This window comes from Herpailurus yagouaroundi, unplaced genomic scaffold (assembly GCF_014898765.1).
Source record: "Herpailurus yagouaroundi ecotype Mexico unplaced genomic scaffold, PumYag 182, whole genome shotgun sequence".
NCBI lineage: Eukaryota > Metazoa > Chordata > Mammalia > Carnivora > Felidae > Herpailurus > Herpailurus yagouaroundi.
In genome coordinates, this window is record NW_024412413.1 from 59,265,874 (window position 1) to 59,275,857 (window position 9,984).

The following is a 9,984-nucleotide window of genomic DNA, read 5'->3' on the forward strand; positions in this document are numbered from 1 at the left end:
CCTGTGGAGAAGCCAACAAGCATGAGGAGCTGCTGACAAGTAGGTGGGATATGGGGAGGGAAACTGAGAGATCCAGACCAATGACTCTGATTTCTCAGTGAATTATAAGGCAGAATTGTCTCCTTAAAGGGAATAAAATGGGTGGTGGGAGTTGAGAGAAAGTGGAAGAATGAGCATGTGAAACAGGTGTTTGGGAATATGACAGGAGCCTGAGTAGAGACCTAGAGTAGCATTGGACAGCTGAGGTCCCAACTGTCAACTTTAAGTGATATTGACCCCCACATATAATATTCCTCTGTCAGAGCTCAGGAGTGGAGACTATAGCAGAGAAGAGGGTCAATGAGAATGAGGTTTTCCTTGGCAAGTGGCTCCAGGATGTCAAAGATATTTGCTGGAGGATTTGGGTTAGGGCGCTTCAACTGGTCAGGGAAGAGCTAGAAGAAAACTAAGGGCATATTCTGGTTAATAATATTAATTAAAAGCCAATGAACCAGAGATAAACTAGTGTAACTAAACACAACAGGCATTGTATATTAGTATAATTCTTTAAAAAAATATTTTGAGAACACTCATCAAGATCCTTCATGTTTTACCATTTGCATTAGCCTTTTTACTTTCTGTAATCCAAACCTTAAAAATATACAAATTACAAAATACACAATGGCACAAAAATGTTCATTGAGCCATTATGTATATAGTGAAATGTTGCTAATTACTTAAATGGTCCACAGTAGGTTAAAAAGTATATTGACTTATTAATAGATTATTACACAGCTATTAAATTCATGACATGAAAAACTAGGGATTTTTAAAAAAATTTTTTTTCAACATTTATTTATTTTGGGGACAGAGAGAGACAGAGCATGAATGGGGGAGGGGCAGAGAGAGAGAGGGAGACACAGAATCGGAAACAGGCTCCAGGCTCCGAGCCATCAGCCCAGAGCCTGACGCGGGGCTCGAACTCACGGACCGCGAGATCGTGACCCGGCTGAAGTCGGACGCTCAACCGACTGCACCACCCAGGCGCCCCGAAAAACTAGGGATTTAAATGGGAAATTGCTTATGTGAACTGAAAAACAGCAAGATATAAAACTATATATACAGTATGAGTTCAACTATATAAACATAAGCATTATAAAGAAATCTGGAAGGAATACACCAAAATTTAAATCATAATTATCTAGAGGCGCCTGGCTGGCTCAGTCTGGAGAACATGCAACTCTTGATATAAGGGTTGTGAGTTCAAGCCCCATGGTAGGTGTAGAGATTACATTTAAATAAACAAACAGGGGCGCCTGGGTGGCGCAGTCGGTTAAGCGTCCGACTTCAGCCGGGTCACGATCTCGCGGTCCGTGAGTTCGAGCCCCGCGTTAGGCTCTGGGCTGATGGCTCAGAGCCTGGAGCCTGTTTCTGATTCTGTGTCTCCCTCTCTCTCTGCCCCTCCCCCGTTCATGCTCTGTCTCTCTCTGTCCCAAAAATAAAAATAAACGTTGGAAAAAAAAATAAATAAAATAAAATAAATAAATAAACAAACCCAAAATTTAAAATATATATATATTTATAAAAATAAAAAATAAAAACGGGGTACCTGGGTGGCTCAGTCAGTTAAGTGACCCACTCTTGATTTTGGCTCAAGTCATGATCTCGTGGTCTGTGAGATTGGGTTCACGCTGACAGTGTGTAGCCTGCTTGAGCTTCTCTCTCTCTTCTCTCTCTGCCCCTCTCCCCACTCACTCTCTCTCTCAAAGTAAATAAACTTTAAAAATAAATAAATTAAATAAAATAAAAAATAAGTCATAATTATCTCTTGCCGATAGGACTGTAGATTATTTTTCTTCATGACTATTCTGTGCTTGCTGTATTTTGTACTTTTTAATTTATTTATTATTTATTTTGAGAGAGGGAGAGCATGTGCCAGTGGAGGAGGGGCAAAGAGAGAGGGAGAGAGAGAATCCCAAGCAGGCTCCATGCTGTCAGCCCAGAGCCCTACATGGGGCTGGATCTCATGAATGGTGAGATCATGACCTGAGCTGAAATCAAGAATCTGATGCTCAACCCACTGAACCACCCAGGCACCCCTGTATTTTGTATTTTTTGTAATGCATATACAAAATGTCATACAAAAATTATAATTAATACAAAATACACTTTATTTTAAAATCAAGCAATTTGGGGGCACCTGGGTGGCTCAGTTGGTTAAGCGCTGACAGCATGGGGCTTTATTAGGATTCTCCCTTCCTCTGTCTCTGCCCTTCCCCCACTCACTCTCTCTCTTTCTCTCAAAACAAATGACTAAACACTTAAAAAATAAAATAAAGCAATTTCACTTTAAAAAAAAAGAACATACAGTCAGTTCTGTTGTAACACTTGTTTTGAAAATGTGAATTTATTCCAATGAGATGAATATGTTCTAGGATAATTAGGACAAAATCCAAATTTCCCATTTGCTAATGCACAATGTCCTGTGCCAGAAACACTAGGTGGACACAGAGAACTGCATCCAGCTGAACCCAGCTGTGTAGGAATACATGCACACAAACAACAATCATGAACACCTTTCCAATAATCAAACCTAAAGCACTATCTAACTATGAAGACGCTAATGAGAAAATCACCAAATCCTGCAGACGTGGCTCCTTTGAGTGGCTGGTTTAGTGGGTTCAGACACCACTACAACTTCCATTCAACTGTCTGTGCAGATGAGAAAGCCACAAAAGGATTTCCAGCAGTGATACAGAGGTTAATGGAGCAATTCTACACATTGGATCAAAAGGTCAATTTCTGTGAAACAGCTATTTATTATAAATGCATGCCTCAAAGGACCTACATTTCAAAGTCAGAAAACCATGTCCGAGGATTTAAGGCCAGAAAAGATGGCTTAACTGTCTTGTTCAACCTCAATGCCCAGTCAAGGGCAATGAGCCACAGTCCTCCACATCTGGTGTTAGAACTTTCCATCATATTTCACATGATCCTCCTACCATCATTTACAATAACTCACAAGCTACAATCCTTCTACAGGCAAACTTCAGGTCTTTCTCAAGGTGAGATGCCATATTTATTGCAGTATCTATATATTAACCATTCAACTATGTTATAGTTTTCATTAGGCTCCTCTTTTTAAGAAACGTGTTTTGAAAAAAGAGTTTCAACATTGTCCCTAAACCCAATTCCCAATAAACCCTGTGGATTGCACCATGTACTTGTGCATAGTACAGTGATTTTTAGGGAGCTATATGGAGTTACTGCAGAACTGAATGTCCCTGGACAGGAAGACACACACTTATCATTCTGCCAAAAGGAACTCACAAAGTTAATGTAGTCCCATTCAGAATTCAAATTTTATTTATTTGGGATCTTGACAAATTGATAATAAAGTTAATCTACAAGGCTTTCTTAGCTTTGCCACAATTGACATTTGGGGCCAGATAATTCTTTGTTGTAGGAGGCTGCTCTGTACGTAATAGGATTTTTAGAAGCACCTGTGGCCTCTACCCACCAAATACCACTAGCCAGCCCGTCTCCATTGTGACAACCAAAAATGCCTCTGGACAATGCCAAATGTCCCTTGGTGGGCAAAATTACCTCCTTGAGAACTACTGATTTAAAAGAACAAATTTGGGGGGCGCCTGGTTGGTTCAGTAGGTTAAGTGTCTGACTCTTGATTTCAGCTCAGGTTGTGATCTTATAGTCATGAGACTGAGCCCTGCATGAGGCTTTACACAGAGGGCACGGAACCTGCTTGGGATTTCTCTCTCTGTCCCTCCCTTACTCACAGACCCAAGCGCTCTTTCTCTCGAAATAAAGAAATAAAACTTAAAAAAGTAAAATTGGAGTGCCCAGGTGGCACAGTCAGGTAAGTATCTGACTGAATCTTGGCTTAGGTCATGATCTCACGGTTTGTGAGTTTGAGTCCTGCATGGGACTCTATGATGATGGTGTGGAGCCTCCTTGGGATTCTGTCTCTCCTCTCTGTCCCTCTCCCACATGTGCTCTCTCTCTCTCTCTCTCTCTCTCTCTCTCTCTCTCTCTCTCTCTAAAAATAAATAAATAAACTTTAAAAATAAAATAAAATACAGGGCACCTAGCTGGCTCTGTCAGTTAAGCATCCAACTTTGGCTCAGGTCATGATCTCGTGGTTCATGGGTTCAAGACCTGAATTGGGCTCTGTGCTGACAGCTTAGAGCCTGGAACCTGCTTGGATTCTGTTTCTCCCTCTCTCTCTGCCCTTCCCCCACTCACACTCTGTCTCCCTCTCTCTCTCTCAAAAATAAATAAACATTAAAAATTGTTAAAAATAAAATAAAATAAATTTGGGAAGAAGGAAAGGGGAAGGGTTGCCTTATTAATCAAAACCATAAAATTATTATTATTAAATATATATTATTATTATTATTAAAATGCTATGGCACTATCTCAGAAATTGACAAATACCTCTGGAGAACAAAACAGAGTACCTCAAATAAACCCACGTACATATGAAAATGCAGTACATTTCAAATGAGTGGAAAATACTGATTTTTCAGTGAATGGGTGCTGAGACAATGGGCTGTCCAAGTAGGGAAAAAGTTTAGATCCCTATCTCACACAATACACAAACATACCTTTCAGATGGATTATATAAAACATATATGGGATAAAGGAAGATACAGACAGTATCTAAAGATAGACTAAAAATTAAAATCTTCTTTCTTGAGGGTGTGGGGGATAAAAAAAAAATCTTCTTTCTTACCAAAAAATACTCTAAACATAACCAAAAGAAAATTGGAAGGAAAGATTTCAATATGTTTAATAGACAATGAATTAACATCCCTGGCACACAGGAAAATGCATATAATAAATAACACATGGAAGTCTCCTCAGCTCTAAGTACAATTTATAGAAAAACATCACTAGAAAGTAAATGTAAAAAATATTAAACATTCTTGTTATTGAAGAAATGGATCTTAAACAATAGTGTGATTGTATCTTCTGTTCATTAATCAAATGTTTTTTTTTAAGTCATTTATTTATTTTGAGAGAGAAAGAGAGAGTGTGTGGTGGGGGGGAGGAGCAGACAGAGAGGGAGAGAGAGAATCCCAAGCTGGTTCTATGCCCTCAGTGCAGAGCCCAACGCAGGGCTCAATCCCACGAACTGTGAGATCATGACCTGAGCCGAAATCAGGAGTTGGACGCTTAAACAACTGAGCCACCCAGGCACTCCATTAATCAAATGTTTAAATGTGAACATACTTGATATTCATTAAGTTATAAATTATGATGTATACATATAAGGGAATATGTAATTATCAAAATTATTAGAGAAATATATTAGAGAAAAATATAAGTGACATAGAAATAACTATTGTTTGTTTTTAACGTTTGTTTATTTTTGAGAGAGAGAGAGAGAGAGTGTGAGTGAGCAAGGGGCAGAGAGAGAGGGAGACACAGAATCCAAAGCAGGTCCCAGGCTCCCAGCTGTCAGCACAGAGCCCAACGTGGGGCTCGAACTCACGAACTGCAAGATCATGACCTGAGCCGAAGTCAGACGAAGTCAGACGCTTAACCGACTGAGCCACCCCAGCGCCCCTAGAAATAACTATTAAGTGAAAAAAGATAGTCATAAAACTGGTTGCACGGTACGATCATAGTTTTGTTTTTAAAAATGTTTACAGAGGGTGGAGACATAAAAGGAATATATAACACAACATTAACAGGTGTTATCATTAAGTGGTGGGATTTCTTTTGATTTTTCTTTTCTTCTTCATCTTTAACTATAGTTCCCATAAATTTCATGATTGATGTATTGATAAGTTTTATCGGAAACAAAACCAGTACTTTTAATAACAGTTGGATCTTGCTTTAGAATATATATGCTTTGAGGGGCACCTGGGTGGCTCAGTCGGTTAAGCACCTGACTTTGGGTTAGGTCATGATCTCACAGTTTGTGGGTTTGAGCCACTCATCGGGCTCTGGGCTGACTGCTTGGAGCCTGGAACCTGCTTGGATTCTGTGTCTCCCCCTCTCTCTCTGCCCCTTCCCACTTGCACTCTGTCTCTCTCTCTCTCTCTCAAAAGTAAATAAACATTAAAAATTTTTTAACAAAAAATAAAAGAATATATACGCTTTGAAATGCTAGTAAGGATATGCCCCTCCCTCCAATACTAGAGCTACATGTCACATAGTGCCCTCTTGGGGGATTTTCCTCCATTTATTCAGAGAATCTGCTCAGTCTCTACAGGTGGACTTTGGCCACATGATCTTGCCCCTCTGTCCCCAGCTGGTTTCACCATAGGTAAAATTGAGCAAAACCCACAAGATTCTTGAGAACTCTATTTCAGCAGAAACACTTGCCAGCTTGGGCTGAAAGGGATAGAGAGACTAATGAAACGAAAGAAGACTGTCAAACCCCAAATTTCAACTGGCAATAAATTAGCTGAAGCTAATAAATTAGCTGAAGGTATTCAGCTGCAAATGCATGCATGCGAACTTTTATAAGAAAAGGAAAGATGACTCATAGGGTGAACCACAGTGCCCAGAGGGTGGTGCCAAGAGCACAGAGTATGGAGAACCCAGAGCCACAGAGGATTATGCCCAGGCCTTGAGACCTAAGCGGGTTTGCCTGACTGCATTTCAAAACTGCTTTGCCCTGGTGACTTTTTTATACCTTCCATTTTCCCTCTTTTTGAGCCAGAATTTCTATAAATGTTATCCTATGCCCAGACCACCATTCATTTTGCTTTGGGAACAGATAACTTCTTTAATTACATAGGTCTCCAGATGGAGAAGAATTGTGACCAGACAGCTCATCCACACCTGATTCCATGAAATAAGATGTCATGAGATTTGGAATTTGGGAGCTGATGAAATTTAGATGAGATTTTGTGCTTTGAACTGATGCCCTAACAGGATGCTACTTTGGAGACCTTGGGATGGGGTTGCACGTGTTTAGCATGTGGGATGGACACAAAACTACAGTGATGGAAAACAGTTGCCACTGGTATGGGTGGTTCAGGGTAACTCTAAAAGGACAGCATGAGGGAGTAGCGATTTGTTCTGTATCCTGATTTGTAGGCTACGATAACCAATGTAGGTGTTAAAATCCACAGAACTGTACACCAACAGAAAAGTTAATTCTACTAAATGGTAGTTAAAATAATAAAAAAGAGAAAAGAAACGGAAGGAATAGAGAGCTCCAATAATTTATGAAGTCCCATTATATGTGAATAATGAACATTGGGATCATCTAGAGAAAGGAAAGCGAAAATTGGGTCCCAGCCTCTTATCTGTTGCTTGATTTTTAGCAGTAAGTTTCTGCCTATTCAACCTGAGTTTTCTGAGGGTAAATTTAATCTCTCCTTTTCATGAGGTCCCAGGCCCACAATATCTGAGGATATCGGTGGATAGAGCATATATCTCCTTTTATAATACAAAGTCCTCTGGGGGAAGATCATAGGAAGGCACTCAGGGCCAAGTGGCTCTTCTCAGATTGCTGGCTTTGGCCATCCACCGGACAGGGAGAAGGAATTGGGCAATGAATGGGTCTTGCCCCCTTGGAGGAAGTGTGGAATGAAATGGACAGCATTGGTTGGTTTTATAGGAAGGTGGGACTCCCAGGGTCTTGACTTTGGAGAAGTGGGTTAACTTCCTTATGGTTCAGATTCCTCCTCAGAGATAGCATCTGGCTTGTTACCTCACAGAGTGGTTGTGAGAAGCACGTGGGATAATGTACCTGAAAGCGCTTAGTAAATGATAAGGCATTATTCATACAAGAATAATTCTTGCTATTGACCATGGACCTTGAATAATAATTCTTACAATTCTCAGATTCTAATTTCCCAACTGTCTCCTCCAAAAGGCCATTCTACTCAGTCACTTGTAAGATCTCTTTGCTTCTACCTTTATTACATGTAACCCAACCTCCTGGATCCCAGCTTGGAAAGCTTGCCTGAAATAAGCTGAGTTTTCTTGGGACCTACTTTTTCCTCTGAAATGACGATGAATCTCTTTTCCTCCTTTTCTGTATTATTCTTCCTTTCATTGCCAACGCAGCTCTAGGACCTCCAAGCAGCCTGGAGTTGACGTGAAAAGCTACAGTTGACAGAAAAGGGAGTGTGAACAAAAGTTTCAAGATGGGGGGGAAAGGAGCAGTATGAAGTCAGGCATATGGGGGAACGTGAAGAATGTTGGGTCTGTGTTCTGCTCCTGGCTACTACTCCCATCTCTGATAAGAGCAGCTTTTGGCAACTGTTTTATCAAAATCCCTGCTGTGAGGTATGTGAAATAACAATTGAGGAAGCTGACCTTCTGGTGTTTAGGGAGCCTCTGGAAGATGCCATTCCCTCTCTCTGTCCCCTTTGGTTTCCACATCTCCTTTGGCTGAATCATTTCTGATTCTGGTCTCCCCAGACCCTCCTGGAGACCACTTACTGGCTTCTCTGTAGGAACCTTTTATAACTCTGGCCTGTTTTTCAACCTCTGCCTATGTACCTCTGGAGTACCTCAGGAGGCCCATTGCCTGCACTGGACCTGCCTTATAACTGAGCTATTCTCCCTCTTTGTCCCTCTTCTTGGTGGACCCTGACTTCTCAGCAAGTCCCATCTTCTCATCATTCCATTTACAGCATCACTGGCCTTCTGTCTGCAATTAGCAGCTGCTCTGTTATTGGCCCCCACGTTCCCACACTCCTTTTGTTTACACCCAATGATGGTCTTATCCACACTGCCTTCAGAGCCCCCCTTGCCCCTGGGCCTTCCTAACCTTCATTTATCCTCCTTTTGCCCCCAGCATCAGCTTTCTCATCTTTACCACCAAGATCCCCCATGCCCTTGGACTGTATCTACCCCAAGGTGCCCCTCACTTCCTCTTAACCATGGGATTCTCTCTGAGTCTTTTCACTGCTAAGCCCAGGCTTATCTTGCTTACCTTTAGTTCATGCTCACCTGAGGGTACCTGAGGCAAGACTCAACAACCAGGCTTGTGGAGGCCGGTAGCCTTTTCCTCAGCCCTGATTTTATTTTACTTTTTTTAACATTTATTTGTTTTTGAGAGAGAGAGAGAGAGGACAGGGCATGAGCGGCAGAGGGACAGAGAGAGAGGGGGACATACAATCCGAAACAGGCTTCAGGCTCTGAGCTGTCAGCACAGCTGACTCAACTGACTGAGCCACCCAGGCACCCCTCCTCAGCCCTGATTTTAAAGAGCTTCTGGAGAGATAAGCTTTCTTGGAAGAAGAAAGAAAAGGAAAAATCACTTCCAGATAACTGAGACTAGATTACCATCTGAATTCTAACTTGGAGCAGGATTTGGGAGAGTGGATCCCAAGCACAGGGCTTGATCCCATGACCCTGGGATTATGACCTGAACCAAAATCAAGAGTCAGATGCTTAACCAGCTGAGCCACCCAGACACCCTGACACTACTGACATTTCAGACTGGATAATTCTTTGTTGAGAAGGGCCATGCTGTGCATTGTAGCCTGTTTGGCAGCATTCCTGGCCTCTGCTCACTAGATGCCAATACACCCCCTCAGGTATAACAACTAAAAATGTCTCCGGACGTTGTCAAATGGCCCTCGGGGGACAAAGCTGCCCCCTATCAAGAAACACTGCTTTGGAGTCACATGATGACAAGCAGAATGCTTCGTGCGGTTCCTCTTGGAGGAACAAAGGCAAACCAGAGGCGGCACGATGCTTGGCAGCACCATGATGCCAAGACCTTGAGGAGAAACATCTGCAGAATGTTTTAGAAATAGGCCAGACTTTGTGGAGTCTCCTCTCTCTGCCTAGCTAGTCGGGTAGCTACTGTCTGGTGTCTTGTAGCTGATTTCCAAGAGGGTCTCCCTCTGTCTCATTCAAAGAATCTCTCATGACTTTCCAAGTTCAAATGCAGGCTAAAGAATCCCTGTTGCTTCCCCAGCTCCAGAGCCACCACACCCTACTGCCTAGCCTCCACCCTTACAAATTCTGCCCCAAACCAAGCCCAAAGCTCTGGCTCAGGTCTAT